Source organism: Chlorocebus sabaeus, chromosome 20 (genome assembly GCF_047675955.1).
Source record: "Chlorocebus sabaeus isolate Y175 chromosome 20, mChlSab1.0.hap1, whole genome shotgun sequence".
Classification (NCBI taxonomy): Eukaryota; Metazoa; Chordata; class Mammalia; order Primates; family Cercopithecidae; genus Chlorocebus; species Chlorocebus sabaeus.
Window position 1 is genome coordinate 88,911,084 of NC_132923.1, and position 21,034 is coordinate 88,932,117.

Consider the following 21,034-nt stretch of genomic DNA (forward strand, 5'->3'; position numbering starts at 1 on the left):
GGCCGTACATGTCCCAGAACAGCTCTGAAGAGAATTGGAAGCAATGTCAGATTCCTACAAAACTCAGTTCCTAAAGATTGTTTGGCTTCAAAAAGGCCACTCTAGAACCAGTAAGCAGGAATCACAAGACTGGTGGGGGCTGGAGACGAGGAGCTCAGTAACACCTCAGGTGGGATATGATGTGGCTTGATCCAAGTAGGATCTGGGCTGGGGAAAGCCAGGGGGCCACTCATTGAGAAGTCTTGCTGTTGGAGACTGAATGGGAGGCCATCTATTGGAGACTGCATGGGAGGGCATGCTGAAGGCTGGAAACTCAATGGGGAGGCATGCTGGAGGCTGGAGGCTCAATAGAAGCTCACGCTAAACCTTGGAGACTCAATGAGAAGGCATTCTACTGGCTGGACACTCAATGGGAGGACATGGTAGAGATTGGAGACTCAATGCGCGGGCATGCTGGAGGCTGGAGACTCAATGGGAGGATATGCTGGAGGTTGGAGACTCAGTGGGAGGACATGCTGGAGGCTGAAGACTCAATGGGAGGACATGCTGGAGGCTGGAGACTCAATGGGAGGGCATGCTGGAGGTTGGTTCTCAATGGGAGGACATGCTGGAAGTTGGTTCTCAATGGGAGGGCATGCTGGAAGTTGGTTCTCAATGGGAGGGCATGCCAAAACTTGGTTCTCAATGGGAGGGCATGCTGGAGGCTGGAGACTCAATGGGAGGACATGTTGGAGGTTGGAAGAGGAGAGGGTGACTCAGAGAGCCAGTTAGAGGGAGCTCCCAGGCTAATGAGAGAGCCTTAATCCCTCTTTTAGCCAAGGAGAGGATATAAGACAAATGAAAATGAGAAAATAGAAAACAAGAGTGGCTTTCCAATTCCCAGCCCTCTGCTCCTTCCCCCTTCTAGCCAGGTGTGCATCCTTCCCCCTGCTCTTTCCTTTGAAAGAATCTATTCTCACGCTGCTAACGTTCTTGCCTAAGTAGCTGGAGGTCAAGCAGCTGGTTCCTCTCTGTCCTATCTCAGGCATTACCCTTGTTCATGACTATGCCTGGTTCAAAACCTGCACATGCAAAGGCTTAGTAAATGAGTATTGAATAAATGTCAGCATGTAAAATTGTTCATTGCACTAGTTTATGCTGATTGTGGCTGGTGCAGAAGTTACATGTCTGAAGAGTAGGAATCAGCGAACTTTAGGGTCAGGAGACCCTAGCCTTGGCTCTGACATTAACTTAGTTTGCTCCAGAATGACCTTGAGCTGGTCTTTTTTCCTCCATGGGATTTAGTTTCTCCATCTAAAAGGACCACACAAGACAACTCTGAGGCCTACTAAGCCACAAATGCCATATGATGATCAAGGAGACCCCCTTCACATTTATTTGGCACATTATATGTCTATGTAGGGGACACCTGAAGAGACCATCTTCTAATTTCTCCCGTGGCACCTCCATCCCCCTAAGAGACTAGTTCTGAGCCCTGGGAACCAAAAGAGGAATGTGTTCAACTGTGAGCTTGGCCAAATTAAGCCAAAACCTCTCTCCCTGCAGAGGCAGTCTATTGAGGCTGAGAGGAGAAGCAAATTCCTATTTTTGAATAATGCACTTTGCAGTGGCTCTAAATTCCCCAGGATCAAGAAACCTCCAATGCCAGCTTTCCATTGCCCTTTTCTCTCAATTCTTCCCTGAGACCACTTCAGTGGTAGGTCTTCTGGGGCACTCTGCTGGCCTTACTGTTTTCCAGAACTGATCTGTCATTATAGTCCCCGTCCCAGTCATGTCCATGGGGCCTGAGTTATGCAGCACAGAAGGTCCAGATCTTCTAGGCTGCAGGCCTGTGCATCAGAGAGCAGCTGGGAATGAACTACATCAAGACTAGAGCTGACTGATGGAGGATGGTGGATTTAGTGTTACAAACTTTTGCGTTGTAGCATTTCAAATTGGAAGAGACTTTCAGGATTATTTTGTCACAGACCCCAGCTGTACAAATGGGTAAGGAAGTCACAGAGAGGGCATAGGACTTACCCAAAGCCACATCACATGTTCCTGGTAAGCTTAGGATGCAGATTCAGGTTTCATTTATTCACTTATCACACAATCGTTTTTCTACCACCTTACAAGTTCTAGGATAGAACTTGACTTACTTACATAAATTTGTATTCATTTAACCAACACTTATATAAAACTTATTATGTGCCAGACAGTGTTCTAAGCACTTTATTAATATTATTTCATTTAATACTTCTAAGAACTCTGAAGGTAAGTTCTACTATCTGCAATTCACAAAGAAGGTTGAAACTCCAAGAGGCCAAATAACTTTTCCAGGGTCACACAGCTAAGAAGTGGATCATTGAGGTCTGGATTCTGGTCTGTCCTCTACTCCTTCATAACTCTGGATTGTTCCGTTGGAGGCAAGAGAAGTTAAATCCAAGTAACATGCAGTGCAAACAATGGGAGATCCAAGGCCACAGAACAGAGAAATCCTGGGCAGGCAATAGAGCTCTGAGGACATCAGGCTCACATATAGCTGGGAGATGGCCCCAGTGATATGCCTGTCCCCAGCAGCCTCGCTTCTGCCCCAGTACAGAAGCAATACACAACTCCAGGGAACACTGTCCACTCTGTATTCCATGTGAATTGTGCCCCATGGGGTTGTGCATTGCAGCAGTAGCCCAGCCTTCATGTGCACAAGCGACTGCCAGCCAGGTATGTGCCTCAGCCATTTAGTCAGGGCTGCTTTTCTCCAAAATGAGGACTCCTCAGCCCAGAATGGACGCCTTGCCAGCCCCAGACGTAATGTGCCCCAGCTGCTGCTACAGCCCCCACCAGCTCTGAGCAAGATCATGCCAAGGGCAGCCTGGGGGTCATATGTCTAGACAGTCAGACTGAGAATGGGGCTCGGCATCTTGGGAGAAGTTTCCTGAATTCCTCCCACCTTTGGGAATGGAAACTGAGCTAACAGGGAATTTGTTCTAATTATAGGGAAATAAGGAGAATTGAACAAGAAGAGCTCCTCATGGCTGAACTCTTCTGTAGAGTTTCTCCAACCCTGCTTTGTTCTTCTGTTCCATGAGAAATCACAGGGCACTGACTCTGTGCCAGCTCCCAGCTGGGCATTGGGCACAGAGAGGATTAGACAGGGGACCTACTGCCAGCAATGCCCCTCTAGCTGGCAGGGAACCGACATGCTCAGCCCATACTATAGATTCCATCAGCAAGGAATCTTGGGGATGGAGGAGGGCACACGGACACAAGCTTCCGAAAGCCCAGCCTGGAGGTCAGCCCAGCCTTCCAGACAAAGTCCAGGTTGAGTTGCTCTTTCCTTTCTTCTCCCCAGACCAAGGGACCCAGCTGAAAGGCCACCTCCTTCAGGAAATCTGACTTCAGGACACACCAATGCTCATTCAACAGGCACCATTCAACAAATACTCACGAGGAAAGATCAGGGGATGAGAGAGGAGTCATCCACTCATGGAGTTATGGCCACTCCCTTCTATAAGAAACCTTTGTGCACATTTCACCCATTGAATCATCTCAGGGGTGTGTGTGTGTGTGTGTGTGTGTATGTGTGTGTGTGTTTGCTCTTAAGCATTTCCCATGTTTGCTTCAAGAAATAGGCAAGTATAACGATTAAGAACCTAGCCTCTAGAATGAGATATTCACATTTAAATCCTGAGCTCATCTCTGTGTAATCTCAAGCAAGCTACTTCGCCTCAGTTCTATTTATCAAATTGGTACAATGACAGTTACTTGAGAAATCTGTGTGGATTACATAACGGAATCCATGTTAATTGCTTAACCTAGTGCTTGGTTATTATTGTGAGTGTAAACAGGGGCAGTACCTACTGCTGATCACATCAGCCCACAGTATGTAAGACAGGCTCTGTGTTTAGTAGGCACCTTATGAATGCCTGGTGTTTGACTGACGTTTGGCAAGAAACAGAGGGTAGATACGTGTGGCCTTTTTAAAAATTGTTTTATTAAGGTAAATATATCTTTAAAAAGTTACCATATTTATAATCCCAGCACTTTGGGAGACTGAGGCAGGCTCACACCTGTAATCTCAACACTTTGGGAGGCTGATGAAGAGGATTGCTTGAGCCCGGGAGTTCCAAGGCTACCCTGTCAACATAACAAGACTCTATCTCTACTAAAAAAAAATAAAAATTAGCCAGACAAGGCATGGTGGTGCATGCCTGTAGTCCCAGCTACTCAGGAGGCTAAGGTGGGAGGATCACTTGATCCCAGGATTTTGAAGCTACAGTGAGCTATGATCCCACCACTCTACTCCAGCCTGGGTGACAGAGTGAGATCCTGTCTCTCAAAACAAAACGAAACAAAACAAAACTACATTCACAGTGTTGTGCAACCGTCACCATCATCCATTTCCAGAACTTTTTCATCATTCAAAACAGAAACTCTGTATCCATTAAACAACAACTCCCTGTTCACTATCCCTCAACACACACGTACTACCATTCTACTTTTTGTCTCCATGAATTTGCCTATTGTAGGCACCTCATAACAGTGAAGTCACATATTTGTCCTTTTGTGTCTAGTTAATTTAGCATAATGTTTTCAAGGTTCATCCATGTAGTAGTACATGATAGATTTTCTTCTTTTTTAAGGTTGAATAATATTCCATTGTATGTATATACACATATTATTTACCCATTTACCCACCGATGAATATTTGGGTTATTTCAACTCTTTGACTATATTGAATAACGCTGCAATCTCAAGTGTCTCAATCTCATTGCAAAAACAAGTGTCTGAGTCCCTGCTTTTAATTCTTTGGAGTACATACCAAAAAGTTGAATCGCTGGGTCTATATTTAACTTTTTGAGTGACTGCCATACTGTTTTCCACAACAGCTATACTATGGTATATTCCCACCAGCAATGATGTGTGTGGTCTCGAAGTAGGAGATGCCTCCAGGGGCACCTGGCACCCTGCTTTGAAGATGTTCCTCAAAGCAATGGAAGCAGAGTGATGATGAGGAGGGCAAGTCTGGAGGAGGTGCTCAGCATGAGGAGGGCCCAGAAGCCACACTGAAGAGGCAGTGGAAGGCCCAGAGTGTGGGTCTGGCCAGAAGGCTCTGGAGGATGTGACAGCTGCCATTATATACCACCATGCTGCCTGGGGGCAGAGTGGGCAGCCCCAGAAACAGAGAGAAGTCTGGGGAGAAGGATTCTAGGGAAACTGGATCCATTTCAGTATGAAGAAAAGGAAGGCTTTCTGAGAGTCAGGGCCATCTGGTGACATGAGGAGGGAGCTTGCCATCGCTGGAGGTCTGCCAGGAGCAACTGATGGCTTTTTGGACAAGAGGCCAAAGGGCATAGGAGGTTGGACCAGATGGCCTCTGTGAGTCTGCAGAGCACTGTTCTGAAAGCATGTGACTCAAGGATTCTGTAGCTGGATTCCATTTAAGCCCATTTGTGGGCAAAGATTCTATGACTTGCTATTCCTACCCATCCAGACAAATTCTGCCCTGGCTTCTCTATGTGAGCTGTATTGGCAAGGACCCTGTATTGGCAAGGACATTGCTCAGCCTCAGCAGAGGTGAGTTTCATTTCCACTTGCTGATGCGGATATTATGTGACTCTATAAATTCCTGTGGCTCCCATCTACATTTTCAATTGGAAATAATACCATATGCCTGCAGAAAAGAAAGATGCAGGGAATGGATTTGGAAACCATGCAGGGGTGGGCAGGGGGCAGAGGGAAAAGGTACAAGGAGCTTTCCTGTCTGGCCTTCAAGGGCATCCAGAACCTGCCCCTTCCCTGCCACCTGTGTCCCCCACCCCTGCCTATGGCCCACGTGCAGAACTAACCTTATCTCCATCTCTGCTGCGCACTTAGCCTCCCTGCTGCTGCGGTACTCTCTTTTGTACTCTTCTCTCCTTCCAACCCTTCAACTCATGCTCCCTGCCAAGTCTGCTTCCTGGGATACCTTCTCTGATTCTCTCCACCTAGCAAATCCTACCCATCATTTGTGGCTCACCCAGAAAGCCCACAAAGGCCTTCTCCCATAGGGTTTTGTATGCTGAGATGCCACTCCATGCAATCATTCACAGATATTTATTTATCAAGTGTTCAGCACCAGGAGTGCTAGAGGCACTGGGGATATGTCAGCAAAGAGAGCCAACATCATCTCTGCCATCACTGAGCTTAGACTGTAGCTGGAGACACCAGAAAAGAAATACAGAAGCAAATACACAAAATTTCTTGGCATAGGAATGATTAGTGCAAAAACAATAGAATAGCAGGTATAACAGAGGCTACTCTGTAGAATGGCCAGTGAAGACCTCTCCAGTAAGTGATATTTGAGCCTGAATTATGAAAGCAGCCAGCCCTGAGAGGATCTGGAAGAAGCTTTCCAGATGAGTACAAAGGCAAAAGTGACTGACTAAGGTTAATTTGTTCAAGGAACAAGAAAGTGGCTACTGCAGCTGGATCATGGAGAACAAGGCAGAGTGGAAGATGTGACAATAGGAAGACAGGCAAGAGAGGTGATTTAAGGCATGGTAAAGATTGCAATTGGAAGTTATTTGAGAGTTTTTGTTTTGTTTTGTTTTTTTAGAGACAAAATTTTGCTCTGTCACCCGGGCTAAAGTGCAGTACCACCATAACAGCTCGCTGCAGCCTTGAACTCCTGGGCTTGAGTGATCTGTTTGAGGGTTTTAAGCATAGGAGGGACATGATCTGATTTATAATGGCAAGAAGACGCCAAGGCTGCTGCATAGAGAAAGGTTGGAAGCAGGGAGGCCAGTTAGGAGCTTACTGCAGCAGACCAGGCAAGAGACAATAGTGGCTTGGATCTAGGAGGTAGTGATGTGAATGGTGAAAACAGTCAGATTGGCCAGGCATGGTGGCTCACGCCTCTAATCCCAGCACTTTGGGAGGCCAAGGTGGGGGGATCACGAGGTCAGGAATTCGAGACCAGCCTGGCCAACATGGTGAAACCCTGTCTATACTAAAAATACAAAAATTAACCGGGCGTGGTGGCGAGTGCCTGTAAACCCAGCTACTCGAGAGGCTGAGGCAGGAGAATCACTTGAAACTGGAAGGTGGAGGTTACAGTGAACAGAGATCATACCGCACCCCAGGCTGGGCGACAAGAGTGAAATTCCATCTCAAAAACAAACAAACAAACAAAATCCAAAAGAGTCAGATTTGAGATATATTTTAAAGTTACAATAGCCTGGGGTTTGACAGAAGAAGCTCTTTCTACTCAGAACTCACTTGCATGTCTCATCTTCACACAGGGGAACAAAGCCATCATGTTTGGATGAAGCCCATTCTATGAACAGGCTCAGTCCTGCAGGCAGAGAGGCCCAGCTGGACTCCACCTAAGGGAAACGCAGAATCCTGCTAGGTCTGCTCTTCCCTGTGTGTTCTGGAAAGCACTTGCAAAGCCTGAATTCCCAGCCCGCATGCTGGAGCAAAGCATTCTGCTCTCCCTTTGAAACTTAAGAAAGTTGTAGAAACAGCCATTTACCTGTCACATGGTTTTCATAATTTCCCTGCCACCTCTGCTAATCACTGAAGGGAGTTTTGGCGAGTGGTGGGTCTAAGGCAGGCACGCCGAACTGCAACTAGTTCATGGGGAGAGGATTGGAGACGAGATCTTACAGGGTCCCTCCTGAGTGGGTCCAGCCACAGGGGGTCTGCTCATGAATATTTGGAGGCCTTGACGAAACCTGAGAAGCAAACCGATGTGCAGGAGGGTAAACCAGGTGAAGTGCTGGAAAGTCGAGTCAATGAGTACCTGTGAGCCCAGCCCAGAAACACCCATGTATGGTTTAAGAGGAGGGTGAAGAATTGTGGACTGAGTGACTCAGGACTGACAGGGATGCAAAGTACATGATACGTCCATGTAGTCTCAAACATCATACTTCTTTCTTCCTTCTCTCGATGAAGATTAATGTGTGTGCTATTCCAAGAACTAGGACACAGTGGCAGAACATTAACTCAGTCCTTTTCTGCCCAGAAATACGGATTAAAGGAAGGTGCGCAATGTGGTTCCAACTGCAGATGCTCAGGAGAAGGGGATATGAGCGTGGCCTTGAGTGATGACTAGGAAGGCTTTCTGGAGGTGGTGACAGGCCGGATTAACTATAAAAGGCACTAAGGGAAATCCAGGGCTTCATAGCATCAGCAGAGAAAGCTTGGACTTTGGACTAAACAGGCTTGTTTTCAAGCTAACTGAGACTTTGTTTTCTCATCCATAAAATGGGAATTATAATGCTTGTTTTAGGTATATTACAGAGATTAAAGGACCTAGGAGCAAAGTGAGGTTCAAAGTGAGGTTTCCTGAAATGGTTGGTTGCTGGAGACCAGGAAACAGGAGGTGATAAAGAGTCTCAGAGAGAAAATCTACAAATCTGTCTCTTTCCCCTCAACCTGTGGACAAGGTTAGGGTATGTAGGCCCCAAGGCAGCACCCCAGATTGTTTGAGTCTGGTGACCCGTTTGCCCAGAGCTTCCAGAGGGCACTAGCGCAGAACGCTTCTGCAGGCCGCCAGACAGGCTTTGCTGAGCGAATTTCCACAAGCCAGGAGGGCCCAACTCTGAGGTTCACACCTTGCGAACTTGAGATGTTGGCTAAGTTCAGGCTGTGGGAGGGGAAGACAAGTGCTGCGTCAGCTGGATTTGGTGGGGAAGTAGGCCTCCAGGGTGGAAAAAGAAAATAAAGAGAAGGATTCTTGCCATAGCTTGCTCACAGAGAGATGCAGTTCTCAAAGCTCCCCACCTCCCCCTCCCCAGGATTTTGCTGGAGAACTTGTCTTTGGAATCTGACCCAGCAAAGACCCGCCTCCTCCAGGAAGCCTGCTTGGACTGCACTGGTCACTTACAAGCTTTTATTCCTCCAACCCTGTGCACCTGACTGGCTTCACTCTCATATGCCAAGTACGTGCAACACGTCCTGTTTTGTACAGTTCATTTTTCATTCAGATTGTAAAAGTTCACTAGGAAAGGCAAAAGGAGGAGAAAGTACACACTTACTGAGCCCCTTCTGTATACCTCACTCCAGGCTAGGCACTTCTCATGTCATCTCACATAAATCTTGCAACAGCTCTCCAATGTAAGGACAACTATCTCCATTTTACAGATGAAAGGACAGGCTCAAAGAGATGTAAGTTCTGGAATTGGAACCCAAGTTGGCTGGACTCTGAAGCTTTTCTAAAGTCATCTGTCCTTCAGGGCCTACTTCCTCCACATCAAAGCATTTCCCACTCTGTGGGAAAAAGAGTACATTATGCATACTGTGGTGACATGTTTAGAAAATGCTGCTTGTTAAGCATCTCTCTTAAGTTTCCTGAACCACAGTAACATATTCAAGGCTCTGAGAAGTCCTGCAGAGAAGACATCAGACTTACTTTACCTAGCCTAACATTCCCGAGGGACACCTCAGTTGCATTAGAGCTTCTATAATAACATCCCCCAGAGCCCCTGGGCACACACTTTGAGATATGCTATCTATAAAGCAAAGATCATCAAAATGGCAGTATTCAGGAACAAGCTCTCTGAGAAATCTGAGGTGGGTGGTGAAAGCTGAATGAGACGTGAATAAGAGGGAGTAGGAAGAAGGGTATGTGAGGTGGTGGAACAGAGAAAAGGCACAGAGGTGAGAGTGAGCAGCATGAGGGGTCAGGACCCGGAGAAGACAGCCCCAGCTGAAACTCAACATCTTAAGTCCATGAACTGTTATACTCTTTGACCACAAAAGCCTGTCTCTAAAGCCAGAAGCTCAGTGTGACTCTGAGTCATGCTGTCAGGTGTTGCAGGCAGGAGGCAGTAGTTGAAATAAGTATGAGTATGTGTCCCTGTTGCCTAAGGAAACAGCAGAATGTGGCAGGAAGGACTTTAGTTAGACATTAGTTAGGCCATCAGTAGAAATTTCTAATCAATCCCCCCTAAACCACATGCATTGTCCTACCACCATCCCATTATGTTCCCCACACTGTGATGCTCAGGTGAAAGAACCATGGCCTCCAGTGATGAATACCTTCTTTCTGCACATTTCTATCTTCCCAGCCTCCACCATGCAGTTCATTTCCCAAAAGACTTCTAAAGGCTCCATGCTCTTTGCTTTCTCTGGAATCAGAGGTCCCAATGCATTTGTCCTTCTGAGAGAGAATGCTGGAGACTTAAGATGTCAATGTCAGGATTTGGAATCTTGGTACCAAGATTGGGCAAATAAGTGGTCCTGCCCATTTCTGCCTAAAACTGAGCATATCTGGAGTATTTTACACTATCAGGGCACCTCACAGTGACAAATGCTGGTGTGTCCAAGTATTGATAGCCCAGATGGGAAGCTCCTAGAAACTGTCATAGCAGACATAGGTTAAGGAAAGGGGTGGGGAGACATTTATTCAGGGAAATACAATCAAAATCTTTAAGTAACAGCTCACATTTGTACAACCCCTCATGTAGTCTGGAGTAGGGCTTCTCAAATGTGGTCCCCGAATCAGCATCATCACCATCATCTAGGAACAAGTTAAAAATGCAGATTCTTGCACACCACTCCTCCCAGAACACCTGAGTCAGAAAGTCAGGGTAGAGCCCAGTCAAGAGATTTAATGAAGCCTCAGGGTGGTTCTGAAGCATGCTCAAGTTTGAGATTCTCTGACCTATATTCCCATTATAATAATAGCTCCTCATGAAAATAGCATTATTATTTTTTGTTGTAGAAAGCATCTCAGAAAGGACATTTGTCCAGTCCTAGGACTCACAGCAGATAAGCTGCAGAGCTGGGGTCCCAACCCAGATGAGACATCAAATCCCAGTCATTCTGTTCCCAAGGACACCAGACTCCAGCTCTGCAGGGGGATGAGCTTCCCGGCAGCAGGACAGAGCTGTCTGCCTAAGGTACTAAGAGAGCTGCCTGCCTTGGCCCTAGTCTGCCTTGATTGGCTCATTAATAGCTGTGATAAGTGAGAATGGAGAAGCCTTTATCTTTGAAGTCCCTGGGCTGTGCTAGAAGCTCATGCAGGGAGCTTGCTGTGGCTAATTAAAGCTGAGCTGTGTTTCCTGTCAAGGGCCCAGAGTGTTAATGGCTTCAAGCATGAAAAATTAAGCTTCAATTTCCATTCAGGGGTAATGGATAGAACCAGCAGAATGAAAATGAGAAGACAGGGTCTTTTAAAGGGGCAGGGACCCTGGGCAGGAAGCAGAGCTCTAGGTCTCTTCCTAAGTACAAAACCAAACAGGTGCTGCTGGCTTTAGCGGGGATGGGGTGGGGGCAGGCTCAGATCCTCACATGGCAGCCCCAGGGCTGACACTGTCTTCATTCAGAGTGGTATTAGGATTTTTGAGCACTTCAGCTTCTGGCCCCTGATCACACCTGCTCAGGTGGGTATGATTTGTAAGTGGGGAGGGAGAGCTGGATGACAGTCCTGGTGGTAACAGGATCTCAAGAGCTGTGAAGATTCTGGTTGCAAAAGTCATATCCATTGCAGACTTGAGGTCCTCCAACTACTACTATTAATTTATCAGTCACCTTTCCTCGAGTCTTCACTAAATGCCAGATACAGGGCATTATCTCATATAATGTTGCCAATAATCCTACAGAAATTACACAAGGCATAGGTACATCAGGTAATTGTCTTGTCCAGACATATGTATCTGAGCAACGAACTAAACCCAGCTATAGCTGATTCAAAATCCCTTGTCCTTAACCATGAATATAGCCAAGACACCCTGAATCTTGAACTTTCTTGAGGTCTGGGTCATTTCAAGCTGCAAATGCTAACTCCACCCAGTCATCTACCTGGTGAGGGCTCTTTTCTTATTCAGCGCCACCCCACCTCTACTTTGCTTCTGGGGAGATGACTGAAGACAGAATCTTTCCTGAGACACATTGTGATTGGGTGGAGGGGTCAAACTAGACCCTGGTTGTGTGGATATAAGTATAGAAATGATGCTTCTGAATCAGAAATCAGAACATGTGGTCTAGAAAATGGTCTATTCTTATTTAATTTCTTCTTCCAAAAAGTTTGATCAAAGTAATCAAATGTTAGAAAGTTTGAACATATATTACCTTTAGTGAAAAGAGTATTATATAATAAACACAAAAGTCAGCCAATAATTGATATATCCATTCAACTAAAACTCTGATTGTTTAAATAAGAATTATCCAGGACACCCAGCAGGTGGTAAATGTGGTTCCCCTGGAGTCCATCGTCATAGGTCCAAGTTGTCAAAGCCTTTCCCTTCTTCAAGGCCTAAGTCCTAGGAGCTGTCCCACTGCCCCTACTCTAACTCTCCTCCCCAGGAAAGTGGTTGCACCATCCCACCCCCCAATTTCCTACCACTCTCTTTTCAATGACCTATTTCAAAGTTCAATGTGTCTGCCCATCCTCCACCACCTCAAGGTCTGAGATTTTTTTTTAATTTAAAAATGGTCTGAGTCATCTCTGCCTCCCCAGGGCCCAGGCCCATGGAGCCCAGCAGGTGTCAGTGAGTGTTGGCTGAAGGAACAAATGAATGACCGTGCTGACTGAGAGGAACGTTTCTTGGCCTAGAATTCAGCTCTGCATACCCTGGGCTTTGTTTTTTCTCACAGTCCTCCAGCACAGCCGGTGATGATGGGTCTCCACGTCTGCCTCCTTAGAGATGGTGGTCCAAGTCAAGGGCTAGGTCTAACTTGCTTCTTTATCCCCAGTGTCAACCCAGGGAACAGTGCCAAAGAGACCAATGGAAGGGCTTATTGAAAGAATGAATGATCAAAAGAACAAAGAACTTGCCTCAGAAATGTTCGATCCTTGGCAGCGAAAGCATTAACCTGTATGTGTGAGTCTACGCCCCTCCCCAGCAACCGAAATCAAATTAGAAGGAGGTCCCTGCTGATTGATTATTCTAGGCCAGGCAGAGCATACTGGGCTGAGCCCAGAGGGTAGGGCTGGGACATGGCCAAACTGGGAGCCCAGGCGGGGCAGAAGGGGCAGGGCCAAATGACCACTGTCACCAAGGACCCCTCCACGTGGATGGGGTTAGGACAGCTTCCCCAGCTCCAGGCTCTACTCAGCAGCTCCCTTTGGCTCCTAAGGCTCCTCAGTGGTCTGTGTCCTTGGCCCAGCCATGAAGGTCAACATAGTAAAGAAGAAAAAAACACAGAGAAGTCCTGGCTCCTTTAAGGATGATGCTACCCTCCTCCCACCTCCCCTAACCCATGAAATGAGGCAATAATAATAACGCCACTTTCAGGGTGTAGTTGAAATCTGGAGCTCAATTGGCCAACAGGATTGGGCTTTGTGAATTGTTATGCGGGACCTTCGGGGGGCAGCTTGCCCATAGCAGCTTCCATGAGGACAGAAAGTGGTGTTGTATGTGGGAGAAAAACAGATCAAATTACGCTGGGGGTGATGCAAAATTCCCTTCCTGAGTATTTACCGCATGCCAACCCCTGGGCTGGTAGACACAAAACCATGCATTACTTCATTAATTTTCATAGCCAATATTCAGAGTAGGGACTAATCCCATGGACAAGATGGGGAAATTGAGGCCAGAGAGACTCCAAGAGGTAAAGTCATGTGGCCCACATTGGTCTCAAATGTCAAGGCTGAGCCAGGCTCAGAACCCAGGACTTTCTGACCCCATACTCTCAGTTGCCTCCCCCAAACCACAAGCAGACATCCATTCTGGCTCAGTCTCAGCCATGCACTTGTTCTGTTTCCTCGGGCAAGTCGTTCCCGCTGTGTCTGTTGAAATCAGACTCACTCCCTACCCCCAACTTCAAGGAGCTACTCTTGTCCCAGTCTGTTCATTAACATGCCCATCTCTCTCCACGACCACCTCAAACTGCAGCTGCCATTTCTGTTAGAGCTAGAATCAACATAGCATCATGTATTTCTACCGGAAAGGATTGCGTGAGCCTGTGCCCACCCCCGACTAGGATCCCTGGGAAGACAGAGTCTATATTCTATTCATCTCTATGCTCCTCTACACCACCAAGTCACACGGCCCAGTACACAACCTTGAGCAAAAGAAGGACACAGAGAAGATGCATCTATTAAAATGTCCCTTTTCCAGGCCTGTTTTTTCTCTAAATGGTCGATGAGTTTGATTAAATCAATGGTTTCAGAAAGGCCAGGAGTAAGCCCTATCCAAACAGTCTGCTCCCATTACCCCTCTGACCTCATCTCCTGTGTTCCAGCAACACTGGCCTCCAGGACATCAGTCAGCCCTGCCTCAGGACCTTTGTATCTGCCATTGTCTCCAACTGGAGTGATCTTTTCTCAGATCTACCCATGGCTACCTCCTTCACTCCTTCAGGTCTTCCTTTCCTGACCACACTATTTAAAGTTGTGTCACCCCCACCCCGCAAGAATTCTGTCTCCTCCTCTTATTTCTCTCCATTGCATTTATTAGCATCTCGCATTTTTTAAAAAGTTATAAGGTGTTGGCTAGCTGCTTCAGAATTACCTGGGAAAGCTTGTTTAAAAATACAGATTCCTGACCCACACCAGACCAGCTAAATCAGGATCTCAGGAATGAAGACTATTTGCATTTTATAAACGCTCTCTAGGTAATCCTGATGCACAGACAGGGTTGGGGACTGTAGAAAATCACTGGAACAAACTAAAGTCCCTCCCAGATGGGACACCTTTGGATCAGCCAAGCCCCAGCCTCAGCTCTGGCCTTTGTTCCATCACCTGCACCCCTCGACCCCCAATGCTGTTCACACAGCCTCCCTCACGGTACATGAAACTACTTGCTGTTCTCTGACCATAGCATCCTTTTAGACTTGTTCAACTTTTCCTCATGCCCTATCCTCTGCTCTAACTGTCCTCTCCAGTATTCTCAACTTATTCTCCAAAGCACTGCTAAGATGCCACCTTCTCTGGGAAGCCTGCCTGTACCCTTCACCCCACCTAAGTCAGAGTCCCTAATTTCTTCCTCCACTCAGAGAATCTGCACATTTTATTGGTACAGGATTTATCACACATTTTAGAATCAATTTTTCAAATGCTTGTTCTTCTCAGTAGACCATGGCTCTGAATAAAACAATGATTGAGTCAGATTCATTGATATTCTCAGCGCCTAGAGTAGTACTTGGAACGTAGCTAGTGCCTCCTATGGCGAGTGCACGAGTGAATGTGTTAATAAATGCACGGATGCTTAAGTTGACGCATTCTTAGGAATGCCAGAGTTGTAAGGTTGATATCATTTGCCTTCACACTGACCCAGTATTTTCCAGTTTCGTCTGAGCACAGCTGACTATCACTGACAGCTCAAATTTGCCCTTAGGACAAAACAGACCCTACCAAATTCCCCCCTACCCATCTGTCAATAAGTGACCCAGCTTAGTTGAGAAGCACTCCCCTCCTGGAGCTCTTTACTCTGTTTCAAGGTGAATCCAAGCCTTCTGCTACAAAAGTTCTAGATATCAAAGCAGCCCTTAGGGAGTTCTTTTGTTCATGGAAAGGACTTTCTCTTACCTCACCCAAGTCAGGTGGTTCTTAGCCCACTGCATCACAGAATATGAGAGCTGCCCCTGATGATGCTCCAAGCAGAAAGGAAAGACAACATCACACACACACAAAAGTAATAGGACAGCCCTCTAGTTTGGCATGAACCACCAGAGATCACTGGGTGTAGCCTCCTCACTCTTCAGATGGACAGAGGGCCAGAGTGATTTGAACAATTACGTAAGGTCACTGGGCCCTGGCAGAACTCAATCCTTCAGCGGGAGGCTCTTCCCCTTCCCCACCTCTTGCCCCTTCCAGAGAATGGCTGGATTTCCTCTTAATGAGAGACATGATTTATGTCGGCTAGGCCCAATTAGCGTCAAGCTCTCTTGGGCCGCCAAATGCCCCGCTGGCCAGCAGCTGAGGCCTGTCTGGCAGGACATATTTGGATGATGAAGCCATGCTACACACTAAACTCAGCCCAGGAAACAGCAACTTGACTTGGATGCCCACCAAAGACTGCCAGGCTTGGCTCCTGCCCACAAGTTGGGCAACAAGGCTATTTGGCAGGGGATGGGGCCGTGTTTATCTGGCAAGAGGGGTGAGGCTGGTCTAGGAGAGCACCACCCCAGGGCAGGATGCCCTCCTTGGGCTTGGCTGGGCCCAGCAAGTATAGGCAGTGACAGAACCCTGAGCTGTGAGCCAGGAGATCTGGACTCAGAGCCAGCTCCAGCACTGACTCCTTATTGGGTGACCCTGAGCCCATTGTTTATCTTCCTCTCTATGTCTCAGCTTCTCATCTGCAAAGTGGGAAGGATTTCTTTGCCTGCCTCAGGAAACACTTAAGGGACATACAGGGTACCAAAAAAGGGTTACTCTTTTTAGACCTTGGTTTCTTTATCTATAAAATGGGACAAACATGGCATTTCCCTCACAGGTATAAGTTTGAGTGTAGATTAATACATGATGCCTGGCATGGAATGAGAGCTAAATCAACTGTTACCTATTCCATTCATATTATTAGTATTACATTGGCTTAGCCATGCTCTCTCTAACTCTTAGTTTTCTTCCTTTCCTGACCACACTATTTAAAATTGTATCACCCCCACCTCCCAAGAATTCTCTGGCTCCTCCTCTTCTTTATTTCTCTCCATTGTATTTATCGCATCTTACATTTTTAAAAAAGTTCTAAGGTGTTGGCTAGCTGCCTCAGGATTACCTGGGAGAGCTTGTTTAAAAATGCAGATTCCAGACCCCTACCAGACCAACTAAATCAGGATCAAATTTGGAAACTGTGTCTGAGAAAGGAGCTTATGTAAGTTGGTACAACTAAGAATCAGTAGATTGGGGTTCTAAATTTAGATCTGTCTGCCCCTCAAGCCTCAGTTTCATCTACAATAGCAATATCCACTTACCATCCACTGGTTTTCAGATCCTGCTTTCAGTGCTGGGCATGCAGCGTGGAGCTGGCCTGGAGGGCCTAGACATACCAAAACAGACCCAGCCCCCCATTGCCACCCCAGATCTGCCCTGTTATCTTCATGGTAACACTTCTGAAAAGCCCAACTTCCAGTAGAACAGACTAAAACAGAAAGCAAGGAGAGACTGTCCGGAGTCCCCAGTGAGTCAAGTGCAGGCCCTGAAGAGAATAACCACAAGCTCCAGGCTCTGTCCAGACCTGCCCCGGGTGCATGCCCAGCCCTACGGAGCCACACAGCCTCCATCTTCCTCTGCCCTAAGTCTTCCCTGCCTTACAGGGTGGAGGCTTGAGTTGAGAGAAAGAGCACATCGATTTTAATCCCAATTCTAGTACTGACTTTCTTCAAGACTTTGGAGGAGCGCTTTAAACTTTCTGGGCCTGAGAGGTTTGTGTGTTAAGTGGAAGTGCCATGCAAACTCATTAATGTGGGTGTGCTTCTCACACGTTCCCCACAATAGGATTTTTTGCCCCTATAAACTTTAAGGCAGAGGGATGACTGACTCCTCTTGGCTTTGTGCTTCATTCTGTTTCTTCGATACAGTTTTTTTTTTTTTTTTTAAAGGAAAAAAAAAAAAGAAAAAGAAAAGAAAGAAAAAGCAAACAATCCGCCCTTATTAATGTCTCTGGGACACCCAGCTGGGGAATAAAGAATGCAAGGAAGATGGCCATGGAACCCAGATAAATCTGCAGCTCTTCATTTCCACTTGGAGAACAGACCCAGGCCCTCGCCAAGCCCTGAGAACACGAAAGCCTGCAACTCCCAGAGAAATAAACACGCTTCAGAGTGAGAGGGGAGCCAATGGAAGTCAATCAGTTCAGAGAGACTTGAGACATTTTTGGATCTTTAAGGCAGAGTATAATTCATTTTGGGGAGTTGTGGGCTGCTAGACCCAAAATCTGGACCCCAGATCTAATCTAGATAGATAAATTAAAATCTGCCCATACATGCCTTAAGTTTTCACCCTAAACGTGCCACTATCCTCAGCCACCTTCTTTCCTCCTTTCCTCCTGAGGAGCTAGGACCCAGTCTCTTGATTGTTTTTATTCTACCACCAACACCCTCCACCCTAGGACTGAATCCGTGGGGTGCTCAGTAGACCTTCCATCTGCAATCCTCAGCCCTTACTGATTAGGGGCCCCTGTAGACTGTAAGATGTGATTGCCAGGAGCCAGCCCTGTTCTCAGGAGGTGGAAGGTATCTACTTCAGCTGAGCTCACACATGTTGTAGCCCATGGGTTCCAGGAAGGATGGTCAGTTCAGATGTGATTCATCCCAGCCACAGAGCCTCTGGGTGGGACCTTAGATCAGCGACTATGTGTTGGAATGTATGAACATTCAGAATGAGGGTCAAGAGACACCCTGATTCAATCAACTTAGGAAGGAATACATGTCTGTTTATTAATCAGCAGATGGTATCTTTCTGATCTCCCAACTGCTGGGCGTGGGGAACCCAGAGAAACTGGGACAGAAGAGATATATGAGAATGGAATGAACATTAGTTTACAAAAAAGTTAGTCACTGAATGGGGAAAAAAGGTCAAAGACAGAAAGCAAATTTAACCCTTGGTACGAGCATAAAGAATAACAGTAGGATTTCCTAATTCTGCAGACATGTCTTCCTTCCCCAGAATCTAGTTTGACCCTCACCACAACCTCATCAAATAAGTCTCATTACAGCCATTTTATCAATGGGGAAATGGAGACAACTACCAATAAGGTTGCTCGCTCTAACATCTTAGAAATAAACTCATTAAAAATAAGTGCTATACTTTTGAAATCATAGAAGGTCATCAATTTGACCAGCTTTTTTTTTTTCCAGAGTAAGAATGATGTAAAAAGGATTCTAAACGATTGATTTTGGTCATTAATTAAACTTCCAAAGTGCCTTCCTAGGAGATGTAAAACTTTTTGCCCTGTAATGCTAATCCTGTGGCAAGGTTCCTCTGAAAGACCCTTCTCCCTTCTTACTTTACTTTAAATGGCTCAGCCCCTCAGGGTCTATTCTTAGTCCTCATCTTCTTTTGTATCCATTCCTTCTAAGTGCTCTCATTCACATCAGAACTCCAGTGGTATCCCTCAATTGTACACCTCCAGCATGGAAGCCTCCTAAGATCCACACCTGCACGTTCTACAGTGGTGGGCCCTTTAACAGCTGAGTATCTCCATAGCACTTAAAACTAGACAGAGCAATTTCCCTTCCCCAGGTACTACTGTTCTTTCTTTCACACTCAATCATGGAAGAAGAAAGGTAGGACAGGAGGGAGGGAGGAAGACAGATACTGCTAAAGAGCCCTAAAAGACTGACTAGTCCAACCTTTCATTCTAAAGATGAACAAACTGGCTAGATAGAATCAGATTTGGGACTGGAAATCCTGTCTCCTGACACCAGGACTGGATCTTTGTAAGAGTAGTGACACAGAGCACTAAGAAATGACACAGCAAAGGCAGAAGTCCAGGGACGAAAGCTGGGCCTTTGTTTCAGAGCACTCAACACAACGTGTGGTCATATATTTGTCTGTTTAATGTGTGATGTCTGTCTTTGCAGTGTCGGGTCTATGAAACCAGGGCCCATGTCACACTCACTACTGTATCCATAGCACCAGGCATAGGGCCTGCACATAGAAGGCATTCACTAAATATGTGCACCATTTATAGTATCCACAATGTAGAAACCTAGGAATTAATTAATCTAGGAATTAATTTAACCAAGAAAACAAGATACAAGAAAAGTGGTTAATTTAACCAATTAACTAGGAATTAACGTAACCAAGAATACAATAGACCTCTATGTAGAAGAGTATAACACTAATATAAGGTATAGAAGATTGTGTGAATAAGTAGAGAGACATTCCTGTGCATGAATGAGCTGCCTTAATATTAAAAACATGCTCCTTCTCCAAACTCAATACAAACATATAATACGAAGCCAATCAAAATATCAGTTGATTTCTTGAGGATGCAATACACTCACTCTAAAACGTACATGGAGGAATTCATATGCAGTTAACCTAAAAATGTTAAATCTTAATAATGAAAAAAGGAGAACCTCACTCTTCCAGATATCAACATACTACAAAATCAAGATAATAAAAACACTGTAATAATGGCCAATAACAGATAGAGGCACTGTCTCAGAACAGAGAGCACAGAGACACACCCTCACACTCTCACATGTATTGCACTGGATATTCTTGGTTTGCCCCTCCACAACCTTTCTCCACCCTTCTCTAGCTTCATATGAGAGACTGGCCTCCTGCATTGCATTAACTATACTTACTTGTCCTGTGATTACCTGTTGAGTTTGGCCAAACAGAGTCACTGGAGGGAAGTTGGAGAGAAAAGGAGTTAGAGGGTAGTTATGCCCTAGCACTCCCCTGACAGGCTGCACTCATATGCCCAAGACCAGAACACCAGCTACAGCTTTTTCTGGGTTTGATAGCCACTCCCTTCAACTGCTTGTTCATACTTGATGGGTAGGAGCTGGAGAATGGGAGATAAGACTTCCCCACTGTTGCTACTGAGTATCCTACCCATCCTTGTTGGTGTCCTTAACCTGGGAGTACTCCATTAAGTTCTCCTCCATCACCCCATTTCAGCTTGCATTCTGTGTCCTGCTAGGACACTCACAGACACATCTATAAAAAACTTTACATACCATGGAATATGACGAATCAACTCACAACAAATTGTTAAGTATGTCATGTTGGAAAATTAGTTAACCATATGTAGAAGAGGAAAACTGGATCTCTTACTTCATATCATATACAAAGCTGGTGTTATGTGGATTAAAAACACAAACGTGAAAGACAAAAAATAAAGTTATCAGAAGAATGATAAAGTTAATAGAAGATTTAAAAATTTAAAGTTAATAGAATATGTAGAAGTTTATCTTTATGACTTAGATATGAGGAATAATTTCACACACAAAACATTAAAAGCACAAGTGGGAAAAGATAAATATTACTCCATTATATTTTTTAAAAGATTTCTATGCAATGAAGGGCTCTATGGAGAAAATAAATAAATAATAGAAAGTATTCACAACGTCTGAAACTGGCATGGGATTAAAATCGAAAACATACAAAAACTCCTACAAATCAACAACAAAAAGAGAAAAGCCATGAGAAAAATGAGCAAAGGATATT

At 45.7% G+C, this 21,034-nt stretch overlaps 1 protein-coding gene across 1 annotated transcript in view; it reads right to left on the reverse strand.

Moving 5' to 3' along the window:
* Positions 1-21,034, reverse strand: part of LOC103224857 (selection and upkeep of intraepithelial T-cells protein 1-like) — a 218,709-nt gene that overhangs the window by 178,801 nt on the left and 18,874 nt on the right. The gene's annotated exons all lie outside the window — the stretch shown is intronic.